This window comes from Bos taurus, chromosome 22, assembly GCF_002263795.3.
Source record: "Bos taurus isolate L1 Dominette 01449 registration number 42190680 breed Hereford chromosome 22, ARS-UCD2.0, whole genome shotgun sequence".
NCBI classification, from domain to species: domain Eukaryota; kingdom Metazoa; phylum Chordata; class Mammalia; order Artiodactyla; family Bovidae; genus Bos; species Bos taurus.
The window spans coordinates 59,094,575-59,117,484 of record NC_037349.1 but is presented as its reverse complement, the minus strand read 5'-3'; the positions used below and the strand labels follow the sequence as shown (position 1 = coordinate 59,117,484).

The 22,910-nt window shown below is 47.1% G+C and overlaps 1 long non-coding RNA gene across 1 annotated transcript; it reads right to left on the bottom strand.

Annotated features, from left to right (window-relative positions):
* Nucleotides 1–3,462: 3,462 nt before the first annotated feature.
* On the bottom strand, nt 3,463–4,295 carry LOC101904705 (uncharacterized). The gene is made up of 2 exons (XR_239483.5): nt 3,955–4,295; nt 3,463–3,823 (listed from the first exon to the last, which is right to left on the bottom strand). It is a non-coding gene; the product is annotated as an uncharacterized lncRNA (long non-coding RNA).
* Between the last annotated feature and the right edge of the window lie 18,615 nt (nt 4,296–22,910).

Below are 22,910 nucleotides of genomic sequence, written 5' to 3'. Positions count from 1 at the left end.
GACCCTAGACATTTTGTCTGTGGAAGAAACGTTTCCTGTTTAATTGGTGTGTTGGAGGTCTCCAGGACTACCCCCAGCCTCCATGACTTGGTAGAAGGACTCATAATTCAGGAAAGCTGTTCAGCTCATGGTTACAGTTCACTCTAGTAGAAGAATAGAGATTAAAATCAGGAAAGGAAAGCGTATACAGAGCAGAGCGCAGGAGCTCCCAGGTGTGCCCATCCGGCTGTCCTGACCACAGGAGACCCGCAGACAGCGCTTAGTTCTCCCGGCGACCGTGTGACAGCGTGCACAGGTGTGGCCAACCGGACTCTCATCCAGTCCCCAGTGTTCAGGGTTTGTGTGGAAGGGCAGTCTCCTAAGCAGAGAGCACCCCCATGGCTCACCACAGATATACGGTCTCCATTGCATGCATGCGTGCTAAATCACTTCAGTCGTGTACAACTCTTTGCGACCTATGGACTGTGGCCTGTCAGGCTCCTTTGTCCATGGAATTCTCCTGGCAAGAATACTGGAGTGCCTCCTCCAGGGAATCTTCTCGAACCAGGGATTGAACCCAGGTCTTCTGCATCTCCTGCATTGCAGGCGCATTCTTTGCCACTGAGCCACCACGGTCTTCATTACCATCCCCCAACCATGGCCCCAGGCAAGTAAAAATAGACATTTACCATACATCACATGGGTGGCACCAGCTGTCTGGGGTGGCCCTGGGCCCCAGGCACACAAAGGCACTCTCCCCATGTGGACATCGCAGGGCCTGCATGTTGCCTCCCAGGAGCCAGGCAAGGGCCAGGCCTTGCTGTGGGACGTGCAGGGTTTGGGCCTCCCAAGCGTGCTGAGCTCTCCCTTTACTGTTCACTTGATCTGAACATTTAACATGTGTACCAGTCAGGGTCCAGCCAGGAAAACTGAAACCACTGTAGGTATTTAGAACAGACAGAATTTAATACAAGGAGATAGTCTCACAGGTGATTGAAGAGCTGGGAAGTGACACAGGAGGCAGGGAGCCCAGGAACCAGCAGCAGCAATCGCAGGCCTCTCCAGATTGACCCAGGCCTGGGGCTGCCTGGTGGGCCCTGGGGCACGCAGGGAGAGCTGTTGGCTCGCACCGTCCCCCCCAGCAGAGGGAGCAGGGGCAAGAACCCGGGTTCTCCCCCGTCCCGCCTGCCCCGCTCCCACTGGCACCTCCCAGGGCGGGGCCTCCCCAGGAAATGACTCAGACTCCGTTTACTCAGGGCCTGTTTCAAGGTGCCTGATAGTGCGCCAGCCACGGTCACCCACCCCACCCTGTGTGGTCCTGCCCGAGAGCTGCCCTGCAAGCAGATACCGCCTCTGCTTCATAGGGATGACTGCGATGAAGGGCAGATAAAAACAGTCTGTCGGGGGAGACGGAGCTAGGGGGTGGAGGAAAGGAGGCAGGACTGCAGGGATGGCAGAGAGATTATGCAGAAGCCTTCCTGGCCAGGAAGCGCCCACAGTCAGCAGAGGTGGGGACTGCCAGGCGCTCCTGCAGCACACTGGATCCAGCCAGGAATTCCCTGCCTGAGCCCCACTTCCTGTCTCAGTCCAGCTGTCCCCACCCACATTGCCCCCTGGGAAGGCCTGGGTTCCTTCACAGCAGAAATTGTTAGCAATGAATCTTTTGTTTCCCCCTCATGCTTGACTCGTGGCTACAGTTTCTTTTGTCTCGCAAAGACCTGCTCGATTCGGTTTTTCATGCCATTTCCACACTGCTGAGGGGCACGTCGGCCTGGGACTTGCTCACGCACAGGCAGTTCAACACTGGTGCTCAGAATCCGGGAACCAGGGTGCTCCCATAAATGGTTTTAAACCCAGTGCTGAAGCCCAGCAGCTCCACGCCTTTGCCTGGCCTCGGGGATCAGAAAGCCCTCCCATTACCTCCTCCCACACTTGGCCTTGCACCCTGGCCAGCTGGCCTGTGCTCCCAGATAAGAAGTGCAGAGAAAGGTGGGCTGTCTTTCACCCAAGCCTCATGTGCAAGGACTGTGTCTCAGGATGGTTGGTTTTTTAGGTGTGACAGTGCTGTGGTGGTTGGGTAGGAGAACTGAAACTGCCTCCAAATCTTTGAGGAAAACACACACACACACACACACACACACACACACACACACACACACACATTCACATGTAAAGTGAATATGGCAACTTAGTAATTATTAGGTCTTTTTAGTCTGTGCATTTGACTTTTTTAATAAAAAGATTTCCCGTTCCTTCCTTCCTTAAAAAATTTTAATGTATTTAACTATAAAATTGACTTTTTTTTTGCTTTCAAACCACCAATCATAACTTCTAATCTGAGATAAACTGTGTTGTCACTTTGGATTTACTTAATTCCGTCCAAGAGGGAAAAATAAGGGGAAAAAATAAGGCTTTCTACTTAAATGTAGGTTTTAAGGCAGTATAGAGTAGGGTTTGTCTCCTCTTTTAAGACATGAATGAAGGTCAAGGTTAGGCAGACCTACCCTGTTCTCTCTCTCTCTCTCTCTCTAGGAGAGTAGCTGGTATGGGCGGGGGTGGTGGGGGGAACGGTCCAGGAGGGAAGGCCTAGGGAGAGGGCGGTAACCTGGCTGCAGTGTCTGCAGGAGGCTCACCCCTGCAGGCCCAGCTGCCACAGCCTTGCACAAGCTGTGTGGTCGGGAACAAGGCGTGGCATGGACCCACTGACACCTCTGGCATGACCTTAAAGATTGTGGAGAAAACGACCAGCACCCTCTGCATCACACACTTAAGTAGCACAGAGATTAGCATGGAGAGTTCAATAAACTGCTCAACGAACTATTGACTGACTTGTGTGGGATGCGGGGCAAAGTGCAAAAGCAAAGCTAACCGTGTTGCAGCCTTTGCCACCTCGGTTTCTGAGTTGTGGACTCGCACAGCCATTCAAAATGGAAAGTAAACTGGTATTTCAGCTACTTCTTGCTGAAGTCAGCATGTCAAGCTTGTTTAAAACGTGACTGCATACTTCCCCTGGCTCTGCGCTCTGGGCTGGGCTCAGCTGGGTGGTTCTTCCACCCTGCCAGGTGTCTCCTGGGGTGGAAGGTTCCAAAGAGCATCTTCACTCAGACTTCTGGGGCTTCAGCTGAGGTGGCTGGAACGAGGGGATGACTGGAACACTTGTGCCCCATGTCAGCACAGCAGCTAGACCTCTTTACAGAGTAACTCAGGACTTCAAGAGACAATGTCCCAAGAGGACAGACCCCAGCATTCAAATATTTATCAAGGCTCTGTGCCCAGCACACCTGCTACCATCCCATTGGCCAAAGCATGTTAGTTATGTGTCCAATCCGGGAATTTACATGCGAGGAAGAGGGCTGAAAGTCAGTGGAGACCACCAATGCATGGACCCACCACAACCAGGAAAAGCCCTGCATACAGCAGTAAATAAACTGCCATGGATCACCCAGGATGAAGCTCTCCTTTCAGTTAGGAAGACACCATGAAGGACTTCAATCATTCATTCATTTAACAAGTATTTCTCGGGAGTGCAGAGACTTCCCTGGTGGCTCAGACGGTAAAGTGTCTGTCTATGCCTGAGACCTGGGTTCGATCCCAGGGTCGGGAAGTTCCCTGGAGAAGGAAAAGGCAACCCACTCCAGTACTCTTGCCTAGAAAATCCCATGGAAGGAGGAGCCTGGTGTCCATGGGGTCGCAAAGAGTCCGACACGACTGAGCGACTTCACTTTCACTTTCTCGGGAGTGCAGATGCTGAGGATTTGGTATGGACGAGACAGGTGAGCTCTTGCTTCTGAGGGCTCTCAAATAGTCCATATGCAGATGAGACGGTTTCCGATGATGACCAGCACTGTAAAGAAAACAGCATAACAGGGCAGAGAGTCAGTAGAGGTTGAGGGTGGGTACTTTAGATACAGGGATCAGGAGAGGCGTTTCTTGACGCAGGAAGCTTAGCTGAGACTTAAATGAGAGGGCACCAACCTCGTGGAGATCCAGTTGCAAATGTTCTAGGAGGAGGGAACCAAGGGCGGAGGAAGCGGGCAGGAATGCACCTTGACCAAGTCTCAGCTCCACGTGTTTCAGGGATAGTAGACTGAAACTGTCTAGACTAGGGCGTCTGGAGTATCGGAAAAGGGAGGCAAGGTCCGAGGGAGCAGGCCGGGAGTCGCTGCGCCTCTGAATGCACCCGGAAGTATGACGCGCATCGGGAGCCGTGACCTGTAGTTCCTTGCCCATCGTCCTGCCCCTTCCCGGCCCTCCTCTGCATTTTCAGAACCGTTCTGAGAAGCTATCAAGCTCGGGGGGCGGGGGGGGGGCTGCCAAAAGATCGGGGGGGGTGGGGCGCTCAGAAGGAAGTTAAAAAATATCCTAGCGTTGGAGGCTAACTCCCTTGCACAAACCTCCCACCGCCACCATCGGACACACGGACAAGCCGTCCTGACACAGACTCCAGGCGCTGCTGCCCATTTCTAATTATAACCAACATTTGTTTTCACACACATCATCGCACGTTATCCCTTCGTCCAGCCAGGGCTAGTCCATCCAAGGAAGCAAACATTTGAGCAACCTTCGTGCTAAATCTTGTGCTGAGCAGACTGTGCATCTGGTTAACCTTCCCCCAAGCCTGCGCAGGTTTCACTACTTATCCCCATCTCTCTGTGGAGGATGTAGGCTCAGAGTCACACAGGAAACAGCAGCCCTGCAATTCCAGTCTGAGTCCTTTGATCCCGAGTCGCAGGCTCCACCCCCGGCAGCTTCTGCAGGCTGCTTAGCAGGGCCTGCCCTGGGCAGGTGGCCAGGTTGCGCATTCTCCCAGAGCTCCATCTCCATACAAGGGCCTCCATGAGCCGGAGATAAGAAGGATTGAAAGAAAATGCTTATCGTATTACTTTGAATTTTGTCTTCCTTAGTCAAACCAGTATACCTGGAGTACACCCTGAGCAGATAGGTATATATAGAGGGAATATTACACAATGTGTATAAAAATTTCCCTGTGTATTTACCATACTTTTTCAAATGAACAATTGGATCTGTTATTTTCAATTTAGATGTTGTTTACTGGAAACGGTTGCTAGAGATTAAAAAAAAAAATATTCAACGTCTTATTTGAAAATGTAACTAATATATTATTTTAAAATAACCTTTTCCAAAATATCCTGGCGGTGCAGTGGTTAGGACACAGTTAACCCTTTCAGTGCCAGGCCCCGGGTCAGTCCCTGGGCGGGGAACTAAGATCCCACAAACTGCGTGTCAAGGTCAAAAATCAAACAAACTCATCCTTTTTCCTGACTTTAAATACATCTATACTTTCCAAAAAGGAAATACATGTATCTCCATCCATATATATACACACACGTAGTTACTTTTATATGTGTATGTAATTCTGTAGTCACCTTTAGCACTACTAAAAATGCAATGTGTGTGTTTTTGAAAGTGTTAATTATCTAAACATTTAAAATATATCACAATTTGGAGCCCTGACTTGATATTCCTTCCTATTAGAAGATCAGAAGTGGCTAGAGCTTCTCACAACCCGAGAGGCCCCTGTTCGAGCTGATTTGAACCATATCAAGTCTAGGACTGCGTTTGTTTTTTTGAATTGCAGGGCAAGTGACTTGCTTGGGTCATGTTCAATCTGCAGTCTGTGTTTAGACATGGCACAAACATCCCCAAGAACTCGGAGGAGACTGCCAGGGAAGGCCTGGGCCTCCTTCCCGGAACAGCCTGCTTCAGACCAGCTCGGTGTCTCCAGCTCGGTGTCTCCTCCCCGCATCCCAGCGACCCCCTGCCATAGGCAGGGCTGGAACCCAGCAGGCTGGACCCTCACTGCGAGGGAACACGGATCACAGCCTCCCCGCCACCCCATTTGCTCTCCAAAGGTCAGCAGCTTGAGACAATGTGTTTTAGGGATTTCCCAATCAGCTAGTATTTAAAAGATGTTTATACTGAAAAAAGAAGATAGAGCCTCTGGCAACTAGGAAAACACAGAATAAAAGTTTTCCCTGGACTCTTTTTTTTTTTTTTAATTTTTATTAAAGAACAGTTGATTTTGAAACTAACAATGTTGTGTTAGTTTCAGGCGTACAGCAAAGTGGTTGAGTTATACATACATAAATCTGTTTTTTTTTTTTCAGACTCTTTTCTCTTATAGATTATTACAAGATATTGAATAGAGTTCCCTGTGCTACACAGTAGATCCTCATTGGTTATCTGTTTTATATATAGTGAGGATGTGCTAATCCCAAACTCCTTATTTATCCCTCCCTCCACTTTCCCCTTGGGCAACCATACACTGGTTTTCTGTGTCTGTGGGTCTGTATCTGTTTTGTGTATAAATTCATTTGCACTCTTGTTTTGGGAGGGTGGTTACACAAACCGATGATGTCACAGGCTCTTTGTCCTTGTCTGATGACTTCACTTAGTCCGATCCTCTCTAAGTCTGTCCATGTCACTGCAGGTGGCTTTCCCTACTCTTTATTTGCCGTTTTCGCAGTAATAGTAAAGAAAATAGAAACTAGAAACCTCAGACATGTCAGCCTTCTTCTTTCTAGTCCTTGTTCATACAGGGGTTATGTTGACAAAGCTGATAGCATTTGCGTTGTCTTTTCACCTAATGTCAACAATTCCATAGAAGAGCACCTCGCTGCTCAGAGACGAAGGGTTACTTCTTATTCTAAGGTGTTGTAATATTACATACAGTTTGGGGAAAGCGAAAAAAATTGTTCATAAACCTGCCCTCCTTACTGAACCACTTTACTTTTTGCATTTTCTATCTGTGCTTTGTTCACTGCATCTGTATTTTGCATATTTTATATAATAGAACTATTCTGGTTATTGCCCACAAGCATTCACAGGTTTATAAAAAAAAATGTATACTCCTACACTCTACAAAACTCTTAAAAACCTGTTTTGAGTTTTTACAAATCCTTATCCACATGCATATTTCATTTTTTCCACTAGCAATAAAAGCATGGATTCAATTTATTGTTTTTATCCTATTTTATATTATAAAACACTTAGTGATTCCCTATACTCTTTATTACTTTTTTCTTAAACTTTGTTTAAGACTTGAAAGAATTATAAAAGTAATTCATGCTGATTTTTACAACTGAAATAATTCAAAATTTTGTGAAAGGAAAATCATATATTCCCTACGCCCTACTCCAGTCCCAACCCCTGAAGTAATACATGCTAACAGCCTAGTGTGCTCAATGCATATTTTTCCTGTCTTTCAGATATACATACCATGTTTAAAAATATACACTTATTTTTTTTACAAAAATGGAATACTATGCACGTGTCTTGACAACTTGCTTTTTTTTTTTAAACCATAACATGCATATTCCTTAAGACCAAAAGATACTAACCTATTCTTTTAGGTGGGTTTATTTTACGTTAAGAATGTATTGTAATTTATTCATTTATTTCCCTGATGACAAATATTTCCATCATCCATAGTTTTTTTATCTCTAAGAAATGTTGGGAGAAAACAGCCATCGGCATATGTTCTTCTATACGGGTACTTTTATATCTGTAGGCCTGCTTATCCAAAATGGAATTTGCAAGATAAAAAAACATATATATTTGTATTTTAAAAATTTTAAATCAACTTTTTGCAGCCATCATGGACACGTGCTAAAATGCTCCCATTTAACTGTAAGAGTCAGTGAGGTTTGATGAGTATAGTCACCAGTGTCAACACCAACACAACTCAGGCACAAACCTTTCCAACCCCTAAAAAGGTCCCTCTTGCACCTCTGCAGGAACGCCCCCCCCTCCCCCACTGCCCAGGAGGGTTTCCCCTTCCTGGAACTTCACGTACCTGAGATTTCCCTGCGTGTCTCGCCCAGGTCTGGCTTGTCCACTTGGCCCAACATCCTGGACACTCATCCACCTCATAGCTAATGTCAGAAGTTTCTTCCTTTTTGCTGTCAAGTGTGGTTTTCAGAGAACCAAGTTCCTTTCCAGAAAAGTCACAGCTGGCCACATTCCTACCAGCAATGAACAGGAATGTCTTTTTCTCAGAATCTCTACAGGCACTGGGTGTTATTCTTTTCAGTTTTTGCCAACTCCTCAGATGAAAATGAGGCTGCTGTTGCTGCCTGAGTTTGCATTTCCTTGAGTGCCGAGAGTGTGCTTCTTCTGTTTTCATTTATTTGTTTATGGCTGTGCTGGGTCCTCGTTGCAGGGAGCTGCAGCGTGTGAACCTCTCTCTTGTTGCAGCGCGCGGGCTCTGGGGCGCTCCCTCTGCAGCAGTGGTGGCATGTGGGCTTGGTGTGGGGCTTGGGCTTTAGAGAGCAGGCTCAGTGGTGGTGGCGCAGGGTCCTCGTTGGTCCCCAGCCTGTGGGATCTTCCCAGATCAGGGATATGGCCCATGTCTCCTGCGTTGGCAGGCTGTCTCTTTACAACTGAGCCACCAGGGAAGCTCTGGGGTTGTGCTTCTTGCGTTCTCTCTTTTATGGATTATCTGTCAGACCACTGACTTGTTTTTCTATTGGATTTTAATTTGTAGGAATGCTTTGTTTACTATAGATCTTAACTTCTGTTGTAGACAGTATCATTTTTTTCTGCTCTATCCTTTGTCTTCTAACTTTTAAAGTGTTTTTTGTCTTAAAACTTAGAATGTCAAGTAGTCAAATACGCATATCTTTGCTTTTATGGCTTCTGGATTCCTTGATAAGCGTAATATCTATATGCTGCCGTGTTCTATCTCTTCACTTGACATGTAAGCGTTTCTCGTGTGAGAGCTTAGTCACTCAGTCGTGTCCTACTCTTTGCAACCCGTGGACTGCAGCACACCAGGGTCCTCTGTCCATGGGATTTCCCAGGCAAGAACACTGGTGTGGGTTGTCATGCCCTCCTGCAGGGGACATTCCTAACTCAGGGATTGAACCCGCATCTCCTGCAGCTCCTGCGTTATAGGCGGATTCTTTACCGCTGAGCCACCGGGAAAGCCCTTCTCGTGTATTTCCACCTTCACAACTGTAATTGTTAAAGTGGCCCTTTGTCACACCCAGAGATAGCCCATAAAGTAATTAAAATTATTATTCTCTTGGATAGTTGATTTAATTATATATTAATAATTATTAATTTAATTACTTTCAATAATTTCCCAAGAGTAATGGCCTAGGTTTTGAAGGTATTTTGTAATTTTTATTTTTTGGCTGCACTGCACAGCTTGTGTGATCCTACTTCCCTGATCAGGGATCGAACCCACGCCCTTGACAGTGAAAACGCAGAGTCGAACCACCAGACTGCCAGGGAATTCTGTATTATGTGATTTTAAAAATATGTCAGTAATCTAGAGAAATACTCCAGGCCAGAATACTGGAGCAGGTAGCCTGGGTCGGGAAGATCTCCAGCAGATCTTCCCGACCCAGGAATCAAACCGGGGTCTCCTGCATAGCAGGAGAATTCTTTACCAACTGAGATATCAGGGAAGCCCAACAGAGAAATACCAGCACAGCGTCTTGAATGGTTTCATCATCTGAGTGTAAATCGGGTCCAGTGACAGACACAGAGGTTCACGGCGACGCGTGAGCCCCGGGCGCGCCTGGAGGCCCTGCTTCCTGGTTTGTGTCACAACAAAACCCCAAACACTGTTACCTGCTCTGTGCACCCCACACCTCATCTGGGGGTCCCGTCCCTCCCCTCTCCCTACCCCCACGTCCTCTTTACAGCTGCCTGATGTTCAAGCTGGTTTTAGAAAAGGCAGAGGAACCAGAGATCAAATTGCCAACATCCGCTGGATCATGGAAAAAGCAACAGAGTTCCAGAAAAACATCTATTTCTGCTTTACTGACTATGCCAAAGCCTTTGACTGTGTGGATCACAATAAACTGTGGAAAATTCTGAAAGAGATGGGAATCCCAGATCACCTGACCTGCCTCTTGAGAAATCTGTATGCAGGTCAGGAAGCAACAGTTAGAACTGGACATGGAACAACAGACTGGTTCCAAATAGGAAAAGGAGTTCGTCAAGGCTGTATATTGTCACCCTGGTTATTTAACTTCTATGCAGAGTACATCATGAGAAACACTGGGCTGGATGAAGCACAAACTGGAATCAAGATTGCCAGGAGAAATATCAATAACCTCAGATATGCAGATGACACCACCCTTATGGCAGAAAGTGAAGAGGAACTAAAAAGCCTCTTGATGAAAGTGAAAGAGGACAGTGAAAAAGTTGGCTTAAAGCTCAACATTCAAAAAAACAAAGATCATGGCATCCGGTCCCGTCACTTCAAGGGAAATAGATGGGGAAACAGTGTCAGACTTTATTTTTGGGGGCTCCAAAATCACTGCAGATGGTGACTGCAGCCATGAAATTAAAAGACGCTTACTCCTTGGAAGGAAAGTTATGACCAACCTAGATAGTGTATTCAAAAGCAGAGACATTGCTTGGTCAACAAAGGTTCGTCTAGTCAAGGCTATGGTTTTTCCTGTGGTCATGTATGGATGTGAGAGTTGGACTGTGAAGAAGGCTGAGCACTGAAGAATTGATGCTTTTGAACTGTGGTGTTGGAGAAGACTCTTGAGAGTCCCTTGGACTGCAAGGAGATCCAACCAGTCCATTCTGAAGGAGATCAGCCCTGGAATTTCTTTGGAGGGAATGATGCTGAAGCTGAAACTCCAGTACTTTGGCCACCTCATGCAAAGAGCTGACTCATTAGAAAAGACTCTGATGCTGGGAGGGATTGGGGGCAGGAGGAGAAGGGGACGACAGAGGATGAGATGGCTGGATGGCATCACTGACTCGATGGACGTGAGTCTGAGTGAAGTCCGGGAGTTGGTGATAGACAGGGAGGCCTGGCGTGCTGCGATTCATGGGGTCACAAAGAGTCGGACACGACTGAGCGACTGAACTGAACTGAAAGAAGCCAGGCTGAGCGGTGGAGCCACGACTGGGTCCCAGCTCTGACCTGACCGGAAGCCTGGTCCTCTGGCCGTATCCATGAATAATGTTTGTACAGCACAGATCCCTTCCCAGTTTACAAAGGCCCTTTCTCAGCCTTTGATGTCGGAATCCCTCCCTGCTTTTCTCAGCCCAGTGAATGCCTTCTCATTCTTCAAGACGCAGGAAGACATCTCCTCCCAGCAGCGTCCCCTCACTCTCCCGGATGGTCTTAGCGCTTGCACTGTGCTTTAGTCCCTCCTTTACATCAGTCTCCCCGACTGCACCCAGCCTCTGCACACTGCTGCGGGTTTCCCTGGAGGAGTGCATAAGTGCTTTTGCAGGTGGAGCCTGGGGATGGGCCTGTGGCAAGGTGAGGTTAATAAGGGGGCAGAGTGGAGATGCGCAATAGAACTGGGAAGGCTGGCAGGGGCTGCGCCGCTGAGACCCTTGCTTGCCAGGCAACAGGCTGGGCATTGTCTCCTGGTCAGTGTGGAGCCAGTGGAGGGCTACAGTGTGACTCGGCTTGGGTGAGCAGTGCCCGTCTGCAGGCTGGTGACAGTGAGGGCCTAGCAGAGGCAGCTGAGATGAAAGAAAAGGAAGGGGCTGGATTCCAGAGAAAACTGCATTTTGAAACAGTAAGTCTTAGCCACTCGGTGTCCACGCGGCTGCACCCGCTCAGCCCCCAGCTTGTTTAGGCAGCTGTAGAGAGGACATAGGAGTGAGGAGGGGAGAGACAGGACCCCAAGACGAGGTGTGGGGGCGCACAGAGGGGGCACCATTGCTTGGGGTCGTTACTGCCACAAACCAGGAAGCGGGTTCCAGGCACACCCGGGGCTGATGTGCCATACTTTGAACCGCTGCTCTTCAGGAATGCCTGGACTGATGTCTCCCCTTGAGGACTTCCCCCGCCAGCCCGCCTGGGGTGTATCCGCAGTTTGGGGGTGGATGTGGCCGGGAGGCGGGGCGGCGGGGGGGGCGCTGCGGTCAGCAGTTGAGAGGAGAGGCAGGCTCTGGGGCTGGTCTGCCTGGCTGATGCGTGAGCCAGCGCTCGATGTCTGCGTGCTTTTCAGCTTCAAAGTGAGAGGAGCGATGTGTTGTGCCGTGTGAAGGGGTAAGAGCTGAGGAAGGCAGAGTGCTGGGCACAGGAGGAGCTCCCGGGAAGTATAAAGTATCGTGGGCGTCAGAATACTGCAGCTTAGCCCAGAGAAGCGCGTGCTTGCGCTGGCCTGGAGCAGCCCTAAGAGCCAGAGAAGAGAGGGGGAGGCAGGGCGCGCGCCCCAGGCGCACCGACGCAGAGGGCGCAGGGGCCTGCTTGCAGGCGAGAGGTCGCCGCAGACTCTCGACCTGTGGATCTCGTCTCTTCTCCTTTGTGGCCAGCTCCCAAATATTTGTTAAATGAATGAGTGCTTCCAAAATATTTTTTAAATATTTGGAAACTTTTTTTGATTCTTTAAAAACTTTAAAATTTTTTGTCTAATTTTTAAAAGGTTACTTTGCATTTACAATTATTACAAAATATTGGCTATATCCTTTGTTTTCATAGTACATCCTTGAGCCTATCTTACACTCAACAGTTTGTTACTGCCCACTCCCTCTATATTGCCCCTCCCCCAGATTATTTTTTTATTTAAAAATGAATACATGTTCCAAAATTTCCTACATTCATTAAAGAAACTTTAGACAATAGACACTGTCAAAGCTATTTAGTGAACTGAGTTATAGTCATGCCACTTGCTACGAGAGCGTTGATATAGAAACATAGGCAGCCTTTTCAAATTCCTTATGTTTATCATGAAATTATTCAACCCAACACAAGATTGTCTGATATGCAAGTGTCTAATCTTCCCAAGCTTCCTGTTACACAGATCTCTGTGGGGTAGGCGCAAAGGCCCTCCCTGGTCCTGTAACTTCTAGTGTCCCGTTAGGGGGGGCCCTCCCCCAGCTGCCCAGGCCTTTGACCGCTGCAGGGTGGACCGAGGCCAAGGCCTCCCCCACATCCAGAGCTGGAGCCTGGAGGACAGCCTGCCGCTCTGGGCACAGATGCCACCACCCGGGCCCCCCCCCGCCGCTGCGGGCAGCTGTGACGTGAGGGCTCTGTGAACACAGCAGGCCCTGGGGATGACGGCGCTCGTCGGGCTCTGCGGAGGGTCTGAGGAACATGCAGACAGCAGCCCCCCGTGCTGTGTTGAGTGGACTCACCCTCGGGTAAGGCAGCATCCCGTGGGCTAGTAATCGCTAAGATCCTGTGCCCTGCGAGACTTCCCTGGGGGTCCAGTGGCTGATTCTGGGCTCCCGGTTCAGGATCCCCTGATCCCACGCGCCACAAGTAAAAGACAACACTCGCTTCGGGTAAGAGCTGGTGCAGCCAGTAAACACGTGTTGAGAAGAGAGCCCGTGCCTGGCTCATGCACAGACCCATTCGACACGGATGAGCCAAGAGGAGGAAAAGCAGAGTCTCGTAACCCCACCACTGTGCTCCGTGGAGGCTGCATGTATTGTATGGATATATTGTTACGTCTTACAGAGATGTGCAAAGACATGTTTGGAAAAAAGTTAAAACTATAGCAATAAAAATGAGATAAAACTACGCATATTGTTATATGCCTTATTTTTTACTTAAACATAATCGATATATTTCTGGGCTTGTCATTTATTAACTACGTGGTTTTGAACAAGTTACTTCTCTCCCTGTGCTTCAGTATTCTCATCTATAAACAACATGTATTTTATCACAGTTATGTGAGGGTTAAATGAGGTAATACACATGGAGCACATAATTAGGGTTCACTAAATGTTAGTTACTGTTTAGTTCAGTCGCTCAGTCATGTTCGACTCTTTGTGACCCCAGGGACTGCAGCACGCCAGGCTTCCCTGTCCATCACCGACTCCGAGAGTTTATTCAAACTCATGTCGGTTCATTCAGTGATGCCATCCAACCATCTCATCCTCTGTCGTCCCTTTCTCCTTCCGCCTTCAATCTTTCCCAGCATCAGGGTCTTTTCCAGTGAGTCAGTTCTTTGCATCGGTGGCCAAAGTATTGGAGTTTCAGCTTCAGCTGAAACTATTACTAGTTACTATTATTAAGTCATTAAATACTCTTCCTCAAAAGTTTAAATGGCTGTATAGCAAGCATTCCACTGTACTGATAACACTGTGTCCATGTTTTAGTCACTCGGTCATGTCCAACTCTTTGCAACCCTGTGGACTGTAGCCCGCCAGGTCCTTTGTACTTGGGGATTCTCCAGGCAGGAATACTGGAGTGGGTTGCCATGCCCTTCTTCAGGGTTCTTCCCAAAACAGGGATTGAACCCAGGTCTCCTACATTGCAGGTGGATTCTTTACTGTTTGAGCTACCCAGGAAGCTTTTATTGATAACACTGGCATCTGTTAAATAAATATGTAGGTTTATATAATATATAAATATACTTGTGTGTTATTTATATTATACATTACATATGTGGTAAATATCTGGCATATGAATTGATATAATAGCATGTATATATCCTGCTGTATGTTTCCAGGTATGCTATTATATCAGTATATGGCTGGATGGCATCACTGACTCGATGGACATGAGTCTGAGTGAACTCCGGGAGTTGGTGATGGACAGGGAGGCCTGGCGTGCTGCGATTCATGGGGTCGCAAAGAGTCGGACACGACTGAGCGACTGATCTGATCTGATATATATATTTAAATATATATAAAACCTATTCCTTAAGACATGTAGATTGTTTCTTCTTTTTCACTATTATAAACAATAACCTCAGTCTTATTTGGGCTGCTGTGACCACCTGGCTGGTTTAAACAACAGGCTTTTGTTTCTCACAGTTCTGGAGGCTGACAACCCACGATCAAGGGTTCCGGCAGAGCTGGTGTCTGCTGAGGGTCCACTTCCTGGTTTGCAGACAGCTCTCCCGTCATTGTACTCTCAGACAGCAGAAAAGGAACCTGCTCACTCTCTGACCTCTTCTTATAAAGGCACTAATCCTCCTTAAGAGGGCTCCACCCTTCTGAGCTAATTACCTTCTAAAGGTTCCACAGCCCAGTACTCTTAGTGCCACACTGCTGATGAGAGTTTCAGGATGAATGTTGAGAGGGCACGAACACGCAGTCTGTAACAGCCGTCCTCACTGAGCGTGCGTGTAAGTCAACAGTTGTGCACATCACTGAATATTCCCTTAGGATAATACCCAGAAGTATTCATCTTGGGCTCTGTTGCCCTGGGACACATGGGATCTTAGTTCGCCAACCAGGAATCAAACCTGCTTTTCCTGCATTGCAAGGTGGATTCTTAACCACTGGACCCCACGGAAGTCCCAGCTTCACCCACTTCTGGATGCTGCACCGAGGGGAGCTGTGCAGTGCCTGTGACTGGAGGCGCGTCGTGCTGCGGCAGGAGTCGCACTGATTCTTGGTCGTCGCAGTGTAGTGTCCCGCTGCCACACCTGTCTTGTTGACCCCTCCTCGTTGCTTCTACATTCAACGATGCATTACGACACCCAGATTCTCTTCAGTATCTCAGACTTGCGTTTGTGGGCTAAGAGTAGGAAGAACAACTGCTATTGCCTCTGAATAGTTTCTCTAGGAAAATCCTAATACTGTAATGAGCACTGAAATTATTGCATAACTCATCCTCAAAACTCTTAGCTTGGGTGCATTAAATTTTTTTTTCATTTATGTCTCAAGAAACCTTAAAGGCTGCCCCAGGTGCCCTGATGGGAATAAAATCATCAGCTGAAAGTGTCAGGAAAATGTTCTCCTTTGAAGAAGGTTTCTTCTGTCTTGCTGTATTTTGTGCCCGAGTTTAGTCCCCATAGCCTGGAACTCAAAACAGTCTTGGAGATCCCAGTCCGGCCCTCTCATTTTACAGACGAGAAAAGAGAGGCACAATGGTTGGTCCGTGGTCACTCTGTTAGCTGGTGGCAGAGGAGACCCAGAACCTCTGTCCTCTTGACGCCAAGTCCAGTGGCCTTTCTGTGTCCCGAGCCGTGACCTTGGCCAGCCCTGCCTCTGCTCGCTCTCCTACCTCTCAGAGTTCATAAGATTACCAAGCAGACAACCCAGTGAGAGCCCAGATGACTCAGAGCTGAGGCCTTGGAAGGGGCAGGGTGGGACAGTAGGCGGTGCAGGAGCGACCAGTTACTCACTGGACGAGGCAACGCTCTCAGACTGGGAATTGGAGAAGGCGCGGAGGAGCTGGGCCGCAAGGACTGGCGTCAGCAGGAGCAGGAGGAGCCTGGAGAGGAGGCCCCGCCCACCAGGTGGGCGTGCACCTTGAGTTCCGCAAAGCTCTGCTACCGCTGAGGAACTTCTGTCGGCTTGGTTTTGTTTACTTGTTCATTTTGGTGGGGAAAGATATATGTATGTAATTTGCCATTTTCACTGTTCTAGATTGTGCCATTCAGTGGCATTAATCACAGAGTTGTGCAGCCATCTACTACTATCTACTTCTAAAACTTTCCCGTCACCCCAGACAGAAACTCTGTCCCATGAAGCAAGAGCTCCCCACCTCCCTTGCTCCCAGCCCTCAGTAACCTTTCATCCACTTGGTGCCTCTATGAATTTGCTTGATACAGATAGTTCATGTAAGTGGAATCGGGTAGAAGTTGTTTTTTGTGTCCAGCTTATTTCATTTATGAACGTTTCGAAGATTTGCACGTTAGAGAGTGCATCAGAACTTCATCCGTGTGTGTGTGTGCGAGCACTGAATATATCTGCTCTCGTTTTCATTTTGGTAAAATATATGGAATATAAAATTTACCATTTTACCATCTGTTGAGTACTCAGTGAGCGGTATTAAGTACATTCGTATTGTTGTGTAACCGTCACTGTCCATCTTAAGAGTTTTCTTATCTTTCCAAACTGAGATTCTGTCCCCATTAAACACTGACTTCCCCCACCTCCGCCACTTCTTCAGCCCCTGCCAACCCCCATTCTACTGTCCGTCTCTATAAAATTGACTCCTCTTGGGACCGCATCTAAGTGAAGTCAGACAGTGTGTTTTCTTTTGTGACAGCTTATTTCACTGAGCATAATGTCTTTTAGGGCCTTCCCTTGTGGCTCAGCTGGTAAAGAAATCGGCCTGCAACGTGGGAGACCTGGGTTCGACCCCTAGGTTGGGAAGATCCCTGGAGAAGGCAATGACTACCCACTCCAGTGTTCTGACCTGGAGAATTCCATGGACTGTATGTCCGTGGGGTCACAAAGGGTCTGACACAACCGAGCGACTTTGACTTTTAAAAGCGCCTTTCACTTTTAATGTCTTTTGAGGTTCATCGTGTTGTAGCACGGGTCAGAATCTCACTCATCTTTAAAGCAGAATATTGGTTTACCCATTGTTGATCCTCTCACTGTTTATCGTTCAGCCATGGCTGGATATTTGGGTGGCGTCCACCCCTCGGCTACTGTGAACAGTGCTGCTATGAGCAGTTGATGTCAAGTATCCATTCAACTCCCTGCTTTTCATAGTCTGCGGTATATACCAGAAGTGGGATTGCTGGATCATAAGGAGAAGGAAATGGCAGCCCACTCTAGTGTTCTTGCCTGGAGAATCCCAGGGATGGGGGAGCCTGGTGGGCTGCCGTCTGTGGGGTCGCACAGAGTCGGACACGACTGAAGCGACTTAGCAGCAGTGGCAGCAGCAGCAAGGTAATTCTATGTTCAGTTCTTTGAGGAACCAGCAAACTGTTTTCCACAGTGAGGGCACCATGTCACATTCCCACCAGCAGTACGAGGTGGCCCCGGTTCCTTTCCATCCTTGTAAGCACTTCATTTTCTGTGTTCATTCCTGTTTTATGGCTGAGTAGCATTCCGTTGAGTGACTAAATCACTGTTTGTTTATTCATCATCTGTTGATGGACACTTGGGTCATTTCAACCTTTTGGCTGCTGCAAACAGTTCTCCAATGAGCATTGGCCTGCACATATTTATTTGAGTGTTTTCATTTACATGGGTATATGCCTCAGAATGAAATGCCTGGGTCATACAGTCGTTCTGTGTTTGACTTTTTGAGGAACCATCAAACTGTTTTCCACAGTGGCCGCACCATTTTACATTCCCAGGGATATTGTACAAGGGCTCCTCCAAGGTTGGGAGCAAGGCTGGAAGAAAACAACCTTCCCCAGGCCCCTCCCTCCTGGCCTGCTGTGGTGTTTCGCAGGGACTAGGAAATCACTCCTCCTGTGTAAACTGTTTATTTCTGGGCGACTTCAATGCCATACCTGAGGGTTTCTTTTCTTTTTGGTGTCAGTATTAAATTCTGTAGTGATCTCCTCTCTCCGTAAGCCGAATGCAACCCAGTGTATAAAACTGTTAAAAAAAAAAAACCTGCTCAGCAAAACACATTTCACCTCTTCCAGCATGTTTCTGTCTTGTTGTATTTTTTCTCCTGCTTGCATTTGGGGGAAGGGTTGGTGTCCTGGCTCCGTTAGTTAGTTAGTTTGTTCAGTCGCTCAGTCGTGTCCGACTCTTTGCAACCCCATGAATCACAGCATGCCAGGCCTCCCTGTCCATCACCAACTCCCAGAGTTCACTCAGACTCACATCCATTGAGTCAGTGATGCCATCCAGCCATCTCATCCTCTGTCGTCCCCTTCTCCTCCTGCCCCCAATCCTTCCCAGCATCAGTCTTTTCCAATGAGTCAACTCTTCACATGAGGTGGCCAAAGGACTGGAGTTTCAGCTTTAGCATCATTCCTTCCAAAGAAATCCCAGGGCTGATCTCCTTCAGAATGGACTGGTTGGATCTCCTTGCAGTCCAAGGGACTCTCAAGAGTCTTCTCCATCACAGTTCAAAAGCATCAATTCTTCAGTGCTCAGCCTTCTTCACAGTCCAACTCTCACATCCATACCTGACCACTTGAAAAACCATAGCCTTGACTAGATGGACCTTTGTTGGCAAAGTAATGTCTCTGCTTTTGAATATGCTATCTAGGTTGGTCATAACTTTCCTTCCAGGGAGTAAGTGTCTTTTAATTTCATAGCTGCAGTCACCATCTGCAGTGATCCTGGAGCCCCAAAAAGTAAAGTCTGACACTGTTTCCACTGTTTCCCATCTATTTCCCATGAAGTGGTGGGACCGGATGCCATGATCTTCGTTTTCTGAATGTTGAGCTTTTACCCAACTTTTTCACTCTCCTCTTTCACTTTCATCAAGAGGCTTTTGAGTTCCTCTTTACTTTCTGCCATAAGGGTGGTGTCATTTGCATATCTGAGGTTATTGATATTTCTCCCTGGCTCCATGACCATCAGCAAATCTGTGAAGTTTTCTGAGCTTGTTGATTTGTGGAGAATGTCAGGAGATGTGAAATCTGAGTTCCTATTTTCAGAAGACTGTCTTGATACTTGGAGTAAAAGAACTTGATTACATACTATATTTTCACAGTACTTCTGATATTCTCGGGTTTCATGTTGCTCCACGGCATGTGGAATTTTCCTGAACCAAGGATTGAACCTGTGTCCCCTGCATTGGCAGGCAGATTCCTATCCACTGCACAACCAGGGAAATCTCTCATTTTTAACTAATGGTGTTTATTTTGTCTTGAATTTTCCTCCTATGGTGGATGTTGATAAAATCATCAAGGCAGCTTTTATTTGTCGCAATTTATACACTTGGAGGTGGTCTTTTCAGTTTGGTCAAAACCAGTAAATACCAGGCAGTTTTACATCCATAAAGATATTTTTACATATTCTTCATAATAATATAAACATGTATAATGTGTACATATACATATAGACTACAAGCACATTTTAAAGGTGATAACAATGTGAGAAAGCAGTGTTTTTTGGTTGGATATTTTCCCTAGCACACCAGCAGTTATTGCTTTGACTTTTTGGTTTGATAAATTTACAATGGGAAGAGGTGATAAAATTACCATATTTAGAAAATATTATACGAAAAAAGTATATATAGTAGAATTTTAAGTTATAAGAATAAATCATTAGCTATTTGATATATTATCATTTTCCTATAGATTGGAAATTTCCTTGCCTCAATTAATGCTCACCTTTCATAAAGATTTGTATAATGCAGTACAAACCACAATTTATTAATGTATTAGTTGCCTTGTCCTAGTTTAGGAGGGCCTGAAATATTTTGTTTATGGACACTGCCAACTCATTTGTATCTGTTTCTCAGAAGCACAGTTTCAGGACACAAGCTGAGAATCTCTGAGCCTGCCTGATAAAGTGTACACGTTGTGTACAGTTGCTCTGATTCAGCACAATTTACATTCTCTTTTGGCAAAGAAATAATAATAATGCTAAATAATGCTCTGCCACTTCTCAGCCATGGTTAATAGAGAAGTTTGAGCTCCGTGAGCAAATGACGATGCTTGCAAAGGCAGCAGCGTCTGGAGACGCTGGTTATGCTGTCTTTAGGCCAGCTTTGCACAGCACGTTCATTTGCTAAATCAGGACTGATTTGTACTGTTGAAGTTTTAATTTGAAACAAAATGGAGAAATAAAAATTCAGATAGAGATGTAAAAAGAAAGGAAATTCTGCCAGTCACAAAAAGACAAATACTGTGTGATCCACTTGCATGAGGTCCCTAGAGCAGTCAAATCCATGGAGACAGAAAGGAGGGTGGTGGTGTGGGGGCTTCCTGGCGGGGGAGGGGGAGGCAGTGTGTAATGGGGGCAGAGGCTCAGTGTGGGGGGATGAGAAAGCTCTGGAGGCAGATGGCGGTGATGGCTGCCGAGCAGTGTCAATGGACTTGATACCACTGAACTGTGCGCTGGAAAACGGTCGAGAAGGTAAATTTTACTTAGGTATATTTTACCACAATAAAAAAATTCAAAAAGAGAATGTAGTCCAAATCCCCAGAGCTTGGTACATTTAGGCCCTGGCTCATTAAACAGAAATCTGCTTAGTTTTCTTTTACTGAACACTGAGCCTTTTAATTTAAATGGTATAAATCAGCTTAAAACATAGGGAGGTGGAGATTTGGACTTTTTTTTTTTTTGGATGATTAAACCTTCCAGATTAGAGTTACAGTCAGGCTGGGCTCAGATGCTGCAGATTCAGTGATGTTAGCACTCAGGGCGGCGACTCTTCTGTGTGACACGGGGTGGGAATGTGGTCCCAGCCTGCTCCTAGGCCATGTGGGATTAAAGTAGCAACGAGTAACAGAGAGAGACCTGGAAAGCCCCCCAGTACTTGGAGATTAAACAGCACACTTCTAAATACCACATGGGTTAAAGAGGTCTCAGAGAAACTTAAATCTTCTGAATATACAAAGAATTCTTAAAACTCAACCATAAGAAAAAGAACAACTCGATTTAAAAATGACCCAACAGGTGAATAGGCACCTCAGCAAAGAAGACCTAGAGCTGGAAGCGGTGAAGGGATGCTCAGGATCATGTGTCATCAGGGAACTGCAAACTAAAACAGCAGGGAGAGGACTTCCCTGGCAGGCCAGGGAATCAGACTCTGCCTGGCCATTTAGGGGACATGGGTTTGATCCCTGGTCTGGGAAGATTCCCACGAGCCACGGGGCCACTATGCTTGTGCTGCCGCAGCTCCTGAGCCCTCCTGTCTAGAGCCCGTGCCCCGCAACCAGAGAAGCCACCGCCACAAGCAGCCTGTGCCTTGTGAGGAAGAGTGCCCCTTGCCCTCCACACCTAGAGAATGCCTGCGTGCAGCAGCAAAGGCCCGGCGCAGCTCGAAGTAATAAATCGATTAATAATACCGCTCTGATGAGACACCTCTACACGCCTGTCAGAAAGGCCACAAACCCAAGACTGAGCACGCTGGCGCGGATGTGGGACAACACGGACTCTCATGTGTTGCTGGTGGGAAGGCAGCTTGGCAGATTCTTGCAGAACAACATACTCTTCCCGTACGATCCAGCAGCAAGTCATGCGCCCTGGTGTTTCCCCAAAGGAGGTGAAAACATATGTCAACAGAAGAACCTGCACACAGACATTTATAGCATATTTATTTATAATTGCCAAAACTCGGAAGCAACCATACATCCTTCAGTGAGCGAATGGATACACACACTGTGGTACATTCAGGCCACAAAAGAGTGTTATTTGGCACTAAAAAGCAGTGAGCTGTCAAGCTGTGAAAAGCTGTGAAGAAAAAGGAAATGCATGTGACCAAGTGAAAGGAGCCAATCTGAAAAAGCTACAAATGTGAGATTTCGCCTCTATGGCACTCTGGAAAAGGCAAAACCGGGAGAGAGTGGAATGAGTGCTGGCTGTCGGGATTTCCAGGGCAGGGATGGGGGAACTCTGTACTCTCCAAACTGACTCTGAACCTAAAGCTGCCCTAAAAAGAAGAAGAAGAAGCCTGCATTTAGTTAATGGTGATGGTTGCATGGCTCTGTGAAAGTACTAAAACCCAGTGAATTGTATACTATAAAAGGGTGACTTTCATGGCGTATCTGGGTATTGAAAATGGCTCTATTCTTCCCACTTTATTGTCATAAAAGTCTTCAATTGATGGTAAGAGTGAATGAGATGGCAAGGCTTGAGGTATTTTGCCAAAATGATTAACTGACCACAAAGGTTGAAGAATCAGTGCTTTGTCACAAAGAGTAACCTTGACCTGGTGCAATCTCCTTGTGAGGTCCTTGGGTTGTTTTCTGATGTTGTGATAATAATAACTAACAAATGGATAGCACTTCACAGGGTAAACAGTGCTTCTGATATAGATTATTCTAAAGTCAAGCCCTCTGGTGAGCTAAGTGTCAACGTTCCCTTGAAGAACCATTTGCATTAACATCAGTTCTGGATATTCCACACTCTGCTGTATCATCATTGCAAAGGCAGCATAAAACCCACGCCAGTGACGTCACCGGGATGATGTTGGAAGGGGCCTGGAAACAGGAAAGGCCTGTGGGAAATGCCTTGTCTTAGCACCTTTGTAGTGAGGTCTGAGAAATGCTGGCTCTGAGGCCCACGGGCAGTTGGGCAGGCTCAGGAGCGCTGCATCGAGTGACAATACAGCTCTTGCACTGCCCGGCGCTGCTTCTGCAAACCTCAGCTCCACCTTGCCTCCCCTGACCTTGGAGGGTCTACAGTTTAGAATCCTGTCA